Here is a 12,331-nt window from a genome sequence, read left to right on the forward strand (position 1 = left end):
TCCGACAGTCATCCTGGCTGGTGTCCGTTCTCAGAACAGTGCAATTTTTGGACTGTGTTGCACCGGGTGGACTGTGTTGTTGGCTGTTTTTGTTTGTTTTTTTTGTTTTGTTCTCTCTATTTTTGTATGTTTTTGGTGGAGTGGGCCCTGTGATGGCCTGGTGGCCTGTCCAGGGTGTCTCCCTGCTTGCCACCCAATGACTGCTGGGATAGGCTCCAGCATCCCCGCGACCCTGAGAGCAGGATAAGCGGTTCAGATAATGGATGGATGGATTTAGCCTACAAATGTATAGAGCCTATCCCCCCCCGCCGCCTAGTATAGAGGACGTTGGACTTAAGATGTAAATGCCTTCAGTCTAATTGTTTTCATTAGCCAACCCCAAACGCTCAAAAGGAAGAAAAGTGGTGTGGGTGTGACCCCTTTAAACAGCAGCCTGGGATCTGCCGGTGATTCACAACCAGCTGATACAAATCATCACAACAACGTCATGAGAAGACAAATACCAGTAAGACAATAGTAGTAAGTTCTACAAGCTGACAGACGCTTGGCAGTTGACCCCCAGCTCTTAGATCCAGGGGAGGCTTTCACTTGTAAATGAAAATGCTGTGAGCTATACAAATGCAAATCAGGACCGTAGGGGGTCCAGGTTGGGACCTGGAGGACTGTGAATCTTCACAGACAGGATAGTAGGGGAATTCTGACTCACCTTTTGTACTGGTGCAGAGGTTAAACCCTTTCTAAATGGTACTCGCTCCATTTTAAGAAAATCTCTGGTATGAATAGCTCAGGCTTACTATAATCATAGACTCACGAACTGTAGCTTGAACAGAGTTACCTTATGTAAGGAAGTATGTTATAATGAATTACCAAGTATACAACCAGCAAGGGCAAATAATGTTACAAAAATAGATACACAAAACAGTACAATTTATTTAAAAAATATTTTAACATTATCCAAGGTCAGTTATATTATTAGTAATATTAGTTATATTATTAATATTAGTAATAATATTCAAGGACAAAACAAGCAGTAACATGTTTTACAAATGTATGTATGTACATTTCCCTGGAGTGGGACACAAGACTTAAAACCCACCTTTTCAATCTTGGCCATGAAGAGCTCAGTTCACTTTGCTAAATTTCACCCACCGAGTAGAGTGGCATGACTACAACCACCTTTTCTTCACCTCTTTCTTATTTCTACATGTTCGAAATAAATCATTCATTCATTCACAAAGCCACGGGTCTCTAGTTTTTAAGAAGGCTCAAATCACTTTTTTTTGTTTTTGGTTACAGAATGAGAACGGTATGGCGACAGCTGAGTGGTATTTCACCGGAGTATAAGCACTCACATAAAACATCAAACCAGCCTCTTCAAATGGTTTCCCAAAACTCACTTAAAAAAGTACACTGGCAGACCATCCAGCCCGGGAGCCTTCCCTGAGGGCATCAGGGAAACTGCTCTTTACAGTTTATTAAAGACGATGGGAGAGTCCAGATCAGTCTTTTCCTCATGTGAAATCTTCAGCAGGTCCTTAAGCAAAGTGTCCATACACTCGGAATCACTCGAATCAGAAGAAAACAAACGTTCATAAAATAGAACTGCCTCTTTCCTCATTTAATTTTCCAGGAATATTAAAGGGCCATTTTGCAGTCTCAAGCCATGCATCTGTTTATTTTTGCGCTGCTTTTTCTCCAACCAAAAAAAGACAGAGCTTGAAGAATCCATCTCTCTTAACATAGAGCATCTTGATTGTACAAGCACACGTTTTGCCCTCTCCTGCAGATACATTCCCAGGTCTCTCTGGAGAACAGAGATGTTATGGTTTGTTATGGTTTGTGCTATTGTGACCTAACATCTAATTTTTTAGTTCCTTGATGCTGTTTTCCAATTGCCACAACACCCTAATTGTTTCATTCATTCATTTTCAGCCACTTTTCCGGGGTTGGGTCGCGGTGGCAGCAAGCGAAGTAGGGCACTCCAGACGTCCCTTTCCCCAGCAACATCCTCCCGCACCTCCTGGGGGATCCTAAGGTGTTCTGAGGCCAGATTGGACATGTAGTTCCTCCAGCAAGTTCTGGGTCTACCCTGGGGTCTCCTCCCAGTTGGCCATGCGGGAAAAACTCCAAAGGAAGGTGCCCAGGAGGCATCCTAATCAGATGCCCAAACCACCTCAACTGGCTGCTTTCAACACGAAGGAGCAGCAGCTCTACTCCGAGCTCCCTCCGGATGACTGAGCTCCTCACTCTATCTCTAAGGCTGAGCCCAGACACCCTACGGAGGAAACTCATTCCAGCCGCCTGTATCCATGATCTCACCCTTTCGGTCACTACCCAAAGCTCATGACCATAGGTGAGGGTTGGAATGAAGATTGACTAGTAAATTGAGAGTTTTGCCTTGTGGCTAAGCTCCCTCTTCACCTGCTGATGCTGCACCAGTCCGTCTGTCAATCTCCCGCTCCATCCTACCCTCACTTGTGAACAAGACTCCGAGATACTTCAACTCCTTCACTTGAGGGAACAACTCATTCTCAACCCGGAGGGAGCAGTCCACCATTTTCTGGTAGAGAACCATGGCCTCAGAGTTGGAGGTGCTGACTCTCATCCTGGCCATTTCACACTCAGCTGCAAACCACCCCAGAGTGCGCTGGAGGTCACGTTCTGATGAAGCCAACAAAACCACATCATCTGTGAAGAGCAGAGATGCAATTCTGAGGTTCCCAAATCAGACACACTCCTCACCTTGGCTGCACCTTGAGGTCCTGTCCATGAATATCACAAACAGAATCGGAGACAAGGAACAACCTTGGTGGAGTCCAACACCCACCAAAAAGTCTTTGACTTTGTGCCGAGAATGCGGACACAGCTCTCACTTTGGTTATACAAAGACCGGATGGCTTGTAGCAACTGCCCCCGGACCCCACACTCCTGCATTACCCCCACAGAGTGCCCCGGGGTACACGGTCGTAAGCCTTCTCCAAGCCCCCTTTTTAAAATATGGGAACCACCACCCCACTCTGCCACTCCACAGGTGTTGTCCCCCACTTCCACGTGACACTGAAGAGGCGTGTCAGCCAAGACAGCTCAACAATGTCCGGAGCCTTCAGCATCTCAGAGCGAATCTCATCCACACCCAGCGTCTTGCCACTGAGGAGCTTCTTAACTACATCAGAGACCTCTGCCAGGGATATGGGTGGGGCTTCCCTCAAATCTTCAGACTCTACTTCCTCCGCTGAGGATGTATTAGCCAGGTTCAGGAGCTCCTGAAAGTGTTTTTCCATCACCCGACAACATCCCAAGTCCCGGTCAGCAGTTCCCCTCCCTGGCAGAACACAGCCAAGCCTTGCTTCCCCTTCTTGAGTCACCGGATGGTTTGCCATAACTTCCTTGAGACCAACTGGAAGTCCTCCTCCATACCCTCCCTGAACTCCTCCCACACCTAAGTTTTTGCTTCTGCGACCGCCGAAGCTGCAGCCCTTCTGGCCTCCTGGTACTGGTCTGCTGCCTCTGGAGACCCCTGGGCTAACCAAGCCTGAAAGGTCTCCTTCTTCAACCTGGCGGCTTCCCTCACCACCGGTGTCCACCAGTGGGTTCTTAGGTTGCCACCTCGACAGGCTCCGATGACCTTATAGGCACAGCTCCTACCTGCCACATCTGAAATAGAGGCTTTGAACATGGCCCACTCAGACTCTATGTCTCCAGCCTCCCTCGGGATACACGAGAACTTCTTCCAGAGGTGGGAGTTGAAGACCTCATGGACAGGGGCATCTGCCAGACTTTCCCAGTTCACCCTTGCTATATGTTTGGGTTTGCCAGGACTGTCCGGCAGCCTTCCCCGCCATCTGATTCAACTCACCACCAGATGGTGATCAACTGACAGCTCTGCTCCTCTCTTCAGCCGAATATCCAAAACATACGGCTGCAGAACTGATGATATGAACATAAAGTCTATCATCGATCTTTGGGCTAAGGTGTTCTGGTACCAAGTACACTTGTGAACTACCTTATGTTCGAACACGGTGTTTGTTATAGCCAATCCATGACACGCACAGAAGTCCAATAACAAGGCACTGCTCAGGTTATGATTGGGGAGGCCATTCCACCCACTCATGCCCCTCCAGGTTTCTCCATCGTTGCCCATGTGAGCATTGAAGTCCCCCAGCAGAACTATAGAGTCTCCAGGTGGAACCCTATCCAGGACACCACCCAGAGACAACAAGAAGGCCGGATACTCCGAACTGCTATTCGGTGCATAAGTACACACAACAGTCAGTGCCTTTCACCCCAGTGACTCGCAGTCGCATAGAAATTACCCTCTCATTCCCCGGGGAGAACTTCAACATGGTGCCGCTCAACTGAGGACTCGTGAGTATCCCCACACCTGCCCCGCGCCTGTCACCTTGGCGATCTCCGGAAAAGTAAAGAGTCCAGCCCCTCTCCAGGAATTTGGTACCAGAGCACATGCTATGTGTGGAGGTGAGCCCAACTATATCTAGTTGGTACCGCTTCACCTCCCGCACCAGCTCAGGCTCCTTCCCTGCCAGAGAGGTGACATTCCACATCCCGAGGACCAGTCTGCGATGCCGGAAGTCAACGCGCCCCGGTCCCCACCTTTACCTGCTTCCTGGCCTGCACTGCACCCTACCCCAATGCTCATCCCTGCGGATGGAGGGTCCACGGGACGGTGGCTCCATGTTGCTTTTTCGGGCGAGGCCTGACTAGGCCACATGGGCCAAGGCCCTGCCACCAGATGCTTGCCGGCAAGCTCCCTTCCCAGGTCTGGCTCCAGGAGGGGCCACTTTCAAAGATTGATCAGTGTTTATAAGATACATATAAACTTGCCTGTGGAGAAACAGGATGCGTTTTAGTTGGAGATCTTTACAGCCTGAAACAATTGTAAACTTTCTGAACCAGGAAAGCTCTATAGAAAGTCTCATTCTGAATGAATGGAGGAACATTTGAAATGACCAGTTGCGTCGCTGGTGCAACCAATGGAGAAATCATCTCAAAAACACCTTTCACCAAAATGCCACTAGTGATTACTTGATTAATGAGTATTTCCTTTTTTCTAAGGAAAACTACCACTCCCTTATTCATTCTAGCACTGTGGCTTAAATTTGCACACCCTTGCTGCTCTCCAACTCCCCTCAGAACGTCCTACACAGTGGCACTGCTTTGCGGTGCACAACACACACTGTGTTGGAGCATGACCTGCTCCACACCTCCCGACTAACAGGCCATCAGGGCTCTATCGGCCTGGCACCACACCAAGCCACGGAGCACAACACTTACTACACCGACATAAGATAGATCAATTAAACCACAACTATACAAAATTAATACCCCACCATATGAAAGTTAGAGAAAATTGATAACAAGTAGGAAAACAGTAAATAGATCAGAACCGAGTAGAAACGCACTGAGCATCAGACCAACATCTCTCACCAGAAATGAAGACAGAGACAGAGAGAGAGAGAGAGAGAGAGAGGGACCGAGAGAGAGAGACAGACAGACAGAGAGAGCGATAGAGGGAGGGGGGCATAGTGAATACAGAAAGGGCTGAGTGACAGATGGGTGAAAACGAGATGCAAAAAGAAAGGCAATGACAGCAGTGAGAAAGAATTACAGTGAGACAGGAAGAGCTTGCTGTGTGTGCATGTGTATGTGTGAGAGAGAGAGCGAGAGAGAAAGTGAGAGAGAGAGTGAGAGAGAGAGTGAGAGAGAGAGAGAGAGAGAGAGAGAAAGAGAGTGAGAGAGAGAGAGAGAGAGAGAGAGAGAGAGAGAGAGAGAGAGAGAAAGAGAGTGAGAGAGAGAGACAGTGACAGTGCCATCGGCTTGTTGAACAAGATTGTTTTATGCACGGGCACAGCTTCCTGACAGACAGCTCTGATATGGAGAATTAACACGCACGCACATGCAAACACACACACACACACACACACACACACACACACACACACACACACACACACAGAACTATAGTGATAGGGTGTATTACAAGCTGTTAAGTTTGCAGTCAGAACAGATGAGATGTTTATTCATGACAAGCACAGGGGAGGGATGTGAGGAAATGCCTACCGCTCAATACACACACACACACACACACAAAACAAACAAATGCACACACGCGCACACACACACACACACACTGCGTACATTAGCAGCAGGGCTTATGGGAGGATTTGAGTGCACGACGTCAGGTGTGATGGTTTCAGGATAATGCATTGCAGTGCGGTGCGGTGGCCTGGGAGCAGAGAAGGACTCACCGTTCCCCTTAACAACACGCACGTAGTGAAGACGTGCAGTGTAAAGACTGCTAACTGGGACTTCCTGACCCACACTGGTTTTATCAGCAGCAAAACCACATCGGTGTTTACATCAGTGTAGAGTTTACCTCAGTGTAGAGTTTACATGTGTAGACTTAACATCAGTGTAGAGTTTACATGTGTAGACTTAACATCAGTGTATAGTTTACATGTGTAGACTTAACATCAGTGTAGAGTTTACATCAGTGTACAGTTTACATCAGTGTAGAGTTTACATCAGTGTAGAGTTTACATTAGTGTAGAGTTTACATCAGTGTAGACTTTGCATCAGTGTAGACTTTACATCAGTGTAGAGTTTACATCAGTGTAGAGTTTACATCAGTGTAGACTACATCAGTGTGGAGTTTACACGTGTAGACTACATCAGTGTGGAGTTTACATCAGTGTAGAGTTTACATCAGTGTAGAGTTTACATCAGTGTAGACTTTACATCAGTGTAGAGTTTACATCAGTGTAGAGTTTACATCAGTGTAGACTTTGCATCAGTGTAGACTTTGCATCAGTGTAGACTTTGCATCAGTGTAGACTTTACATCAGTGTAGAGTTTACATCAGTGTAGAGTTTACACGTGTAGACTACATCAGTGTGGAGTTTACATCAGTGTAGAGTTTACATCAGTGTAGACTTTGCATCAGTGTAGACTTTACATCAGTGTAGAGTTTACATCAGTGTAGACTTTACATCAGTGTAGACTTTACATCAGTGTAGAGTTTACATCAGTGTAGAGTTTACATGTGTAGACTTAACATCAGTGTAGAGTTTACATGTGTAGACTTAACATCAGTGTAGAGTTTACATGTGTAGACTTAACATCAGTGTACAGTTTAAATTAGTGTAGAGTTTACATCAGTGTAGACTTTGCATCAGTGTAGAGTTTACATTAGTGTAGAGTTTACATCAGTGTAGACTACATCAGTGTGGAGTTTACATGTGTAGACTTAACATCAGTGTAGAGTTTACATCAGTGTAGAGTTTACATCAGTGTAGAGTTTACATCAGTGTAGAGTTTACATGTATAGACTTTGCATCAGTGTAGAGTTTACATCAGTGTAGAGTTTACATCAGTGTAGACTTTACATCAGTGTAGAGTTTACATGTGTAGACTTTACATCTGAGTAGAGTTTACGTCAGTGTAGAGTTTACATGTATAGACTTTACATCAGTGTAGACTTTACATCAGTGTAGAGTTTATGTCAGTGTAGAGTTTACATCAGTGTAGAGTTTACATCAGTGTAGAGTTTACGTCAGTGTAGAGTTTACATCAGTGTAGACTTTACATCAGTGTAGAGTTTACATCAGTGTAGAGTTTACATCAGTGTAGAGTTTACATCAGTGTAGAGTTTGCGTCAGTGTAGACTTTACATCAGTGTAGAGTTTACGTCAGTGTAGACTTTACATCAGTGTAGAGTTTACATCAGTGTAGACTTTACATCAGTGTAGAGTTTACATCAGTGTAGAGTTTACATCAGTGTAGAGTTTACGTCAGTGTAGACTTTACATCAGTGTAGAGTTTACGTCAGTGTAGACTTTACATCAGTGTAGAGTTTACATCAGTGTAGACTTTACATCAGTGTAGAGTTTACATCAGTGTAGAGTTTACGTCAGTGTAGACTTTACATCAGTGTAGAGTTTACATGTGTAGACTTTACATAAGTGTAGAGTTTACGTCAGTGTAGACTTTTTATCAGTGTAGAGTTTACATCAGTGTAGAGTTTACGTCAGTGTAGACTTTACATCAGTGTAGAGTTTACATGTGTAGACTTTACATAAGTGTAGAGTTTACGTCAGTGTAGACTTTTCATCAGTGTAGAGTTTACATCAGTGTAGACTTTACATCAGTGTAAACTTTACACCAGTGTAGAGTTTAGTGTGGAATGGATCCAAACAGGGCTCATTTCTGGATTTTTGCCACCGTTCGATAACCACGCTGTACACAGCTAAGTCGTGACAGTGGGCGGGGCTTGATGGTGTTGGTATTCAATGATTGGATTTACATTCCCATCACATCCAGTGACACCAGGTCTGGTATGGTGTTGATGGCATTAGTACATTGTGTAGTGATCCTACAGACCACCCTGACATCATAACCAGCAGGCATCTTTTTGTCTTTTTCTGTTAAAAAAAAATATGTCTGAATCCATGTGGCGGACAGCGGAGGGGATGCAGAACATGTGGATCACATGATGGACGTGGTTGAATCATGACTTTATTTGTTGTGGTCACTGCAGTTTTGTGTGTGGGACTTCCTGGTGCTGATTTTAGCTGCCGTGCTAATGGAAATGCATAACTGTGCATACGACTCCTCGCAGGCGCGGCGAAGCACGCGGTAGCTTCATTATGACCTCATCAAGAAAGGTGTGGTACCCCAGTACAGGCCAGGCATTGAACTTGCATCACATAATGTACTGGCTAAAACCCATCCTTTGTAACCACACATGATCCTGAAGGCGAAAAACCATCAGTCAGCAAGAAATTAATTTTGATGATGAAGATGATAATAACAGCAGCATTAATAATAATAAATAGAAGAATAATACAATAATAATAATGTAAACTATTAATAAGACACATTAGTCCATAGCTAACGGGTCTGACCCTTTAGCCGAGCAGTTAGCGATGTCGCCTTGTGGTGCGGTACACCCCGTATCGAATCCCGCACCGGGCAAGAAAATAACCGGTTACAATAATAATCATTACATCTATAGTGCTTTTCAAGACACTCAAAGGGCTTGTATAATAATAAAAAAAAGTAAAGTACATAAAGTAATGATAAATAACAAGAAGAAAAAAGACATTAATTTAGAATATAATTAACTTAATAAAATGGTAGTGATAATAACAATAATGATGAACAATAATGTAAGTACATAAAGTAATAATAAATAACAAGAAAGAAGAAGAAAAAAGACATTAATTTAGAATGTTAATTATTAACTTAATAATAATCAATACTTATTATTTATCATTATTATTGTTATTATCATCACCATTTTTAATATTTCTATTATTGTTATTATTATAATATACTATTGTTATATTGTTATAATTATTATCAGTTATCGTTATATTTCGTTGTGTTATAAAGATAACTTTTAATTATTTTTAATTAATCATTAATGTCGGACTTTAAAAAGCTGAAGTTACGGAGTGTTATGTAAACAATCTGAAATTGCTAATTAGAACCCAAAATAATTAAAATATATATATATATAAATAAATAAAAAATTCAAGGCAATGCTTGAATAATGTAAAATTATGTTTACAGAGAAACTGAACTACATTAAAAATCAAAGCCGAATTAAAGAAGAAGAGAAAGCCTGCTGAGAAATGATGCAAGAGGAACTCAAGAAGGTCTCACTGCAGCTGAGCAGCAACTCCGCCCATGAAGTTAATGAAATCTTTTTTTTTTTACGAGGTGGCCCACTCCTCTTTTGCCCACAAGCATTTCAAAGATGCCAGCAGTAATGTCAGGATGATGTCATCAAAGCAGCACCAGCCAATCAGAATGGAGAGATGCTGCTGTTGTAAGAGTGAATACGACTCTATCAGCTGTTTGTACTTCGCTCATGACATCACCATTTGCTCCACAAGCCTCTCCCAGCGCCATTTATCACATTTTCTCTCTACCGATACGCCAACTTCTCCACCTCAGCCAAGCGTCATTTATTTCCCTTTCTTCTTCCTTTCAGGTTTTCTCATGTGTACACTCACAGCACGCCCAGAAACAGGTGGCAGGACCGCCAATAACTGGCTGCTTATGTGAACGTGTACCTCAGGTGATGGAGGGAGTCCTGGAGAACGGCTGTCGGCGGTGGACTCGTCTGTATCCCGTGCTCTTCACCTCCTTCAGCCTCCACTTGTTTTAGAAAACAGCACTGTAGAGACAGACAGGAAGACCGAGAGGGAAGGATGGAGAGGGAGAGAGAGAGAGAGGAGAGAAAAGAAAAGAGTGAGAGAAAAGAGGGTAAAGACAGGAGATAAGAGAGAGAGAGAAGAGAGAAGAGAGCAAGAGAGAAGAGAGTGAGAGGAAGAAAGAGAGGAAGAAAGATAGTGCGTGAGCATGTCAGTTTGAGACAGAGAGGGTGGTGGTTTGTAGAGCATGTGTGTGTGTGTGTGTGTGTTTGTGTGTGTTTGTGAGAGAGAGAGAGAGAGAGAGAGAGAGAGAGAGAGAGAGAGAGAGTGGTGGTTTGTAGAGCATGTGTGTGTGTGTGTGTGTGTTTGTGTGTGTGTGTGTTTGTGAGAGAGAGAGAGAGAGAGAGAGAGAGAGTGAGACAGAGAGGGTGGTGGTTTGTAGAGCATGTGTGTGTGTGCGTGTTTGTGTGTGTTTGTGAGAGAGAGAGAGAGAGAGAGAGAGAGAGAGAGAGAGAGAGAGAGAGAGAGTGAGACAGAGAGGGTGGTGGTTTGTAGAGCATGTGTGTGTGTGTGTGTTTGTGAGAGAGAGAGAGAGAGAGAGAGAGAGAGAGAGAGAGAGAGAGAGAGAGAGAGTGAGACAGAGAGGGTGGTGGTTTGTAGAGCATGTGTGTGCGTGTGTGTGTGTGTGTGTGTTTGTGAGAGAGAGAGAGAGAGAGAGAGAGAGAGAGAGAGAGAGAGAGAGAGAGAGAGAGAGAGAGAGTGAGACAGAGAGGGTGGTGGTTTGTAGAGCATGTGTGTGTGTCTGAGAGAGAGAGAGAGAGAGAGAGAGAGAGAGAGAGTGAGACAGAGAGGGTGGTGGTTTGTAGAGCATGTGTGTGCGTGTGTGTGTGTGTGTGTTTGTGAGAGAGAGAGAGAGAGAGAGAGAGTGAGACAGAGAGGGTGGTGGTTTGTAGAGCATGTGTGTGTGTCTGAGAGAGAGAGAGAGAGAGAGAGAGAGAGAGAGAGAGAGAGAGAGAGAGAGAGAGAGAGAGAGAGAGACAGAGAGGGTGGTGGTTTGTAGAGCATGTGTGTGTGTCTGAGAGAGAGAGAGAGAGAGAGAGAGAGAGAGTGAGACAGAGAGGGTGGTGGTTTGTAGAGCATGTGTGTGCGTGTGTGTGTGTGTGTGTGTTTGTGAGAGAGAGAGAGAGAGAGAGAGAGAGAGTGAGACAGAGAGGGTGGTGGTTTGTAGAGCATGTGTGTGTGTCTGAGAGAGAGAGAGAGAGAGAGAGAGAGAGAGAGAGAGAGAGTGAGACAGAGAGGGTGGTGGTTTGTAGAGCATGTGTGTGCGTGTGTGTGTGTGTGTGTTTGTGAGAGAGAGAGAGAGAGAGAGAGAGTGAGACAGAGAGGGTGGTGGTTTGTAGAGCATGTGTGTGTGTCTGAGAGAGAGAGAGAGAGAGAGAGAGAGAGAGAGAGAGAGAGAGAGAGAGAGAGAGAGAGAGAGAGAGAGAGACAGAGAGGGTGGTGGTTTGTAGAGCATGTGTGTGTGTCTGAGAGAGAGAGAGAGAGAGAGAGAGTGAGACAGAGAGGGTGGTGGTTTGTAGAGCATGTGTGTGCGTGTGTGTGTGTGTGTGTGTTTGTGAGAGAGAGAGAGAGAGAGAGAGAGTGAGACAGAGAGGGTGGTGGTTTGTAGAGCATGTGTGTGTGTCTGAGAGAGAGAGAGAGAGAGAGAGAGAGAGAGAGAGAGAGAGAGAGAGAGAGAGAGAGTGAGACAGAGAGGGTGGTGGTTTGTAGAGCATGTGTGTGTGTCTGAGAGAGAGAGAGAGAGAGAGAGAGAGAGAGAGAGAGAGAGAGAGAGAGAGAGAGAGAGAGTGAGACAGAGAGGGTGGTGGTTTGTAGAGCATGTGTGTGTGTGTGAGAGAGAGAGAGTGAGAGTGAGACAGAGAGGGTGGTGGTTTGTAGAGCATGTGTGTGTGTCTGTGTGTGTGTGTGTGTGTGTGTGTGTGTGAGAGAGAGAGAGAGTGAGACAGAGAGGGTGGTGGTTTGTAGAGCATGTGTGTGTGTGTGTGTGTGAGAGAGAGAGAGAGTGAGACAGAGAGGGTGGTGGTTTGTAGAGCATGTGTGTGTGTGTGTGTGTGTGTGTGTGTGTGAGAGAGAGAGAGAGTGAGAGTGAGACA

The sequence above is a fragment of the Lampris incognitus genome, chromosome 5 (assembly GCF_029633865.1).
Source record: "Lampris incognitus isolate fLamInc1 chromosome 5, fLamInc1.hap2, whole genome shotgun sequence".
NCBI classification, from domain to species: domain Eukaryota; kingdom Metazoa; phylum Chordata; class Actinopteri; order Lampriformes; family Lampridae; genus Lampris; species Lampris incognitus.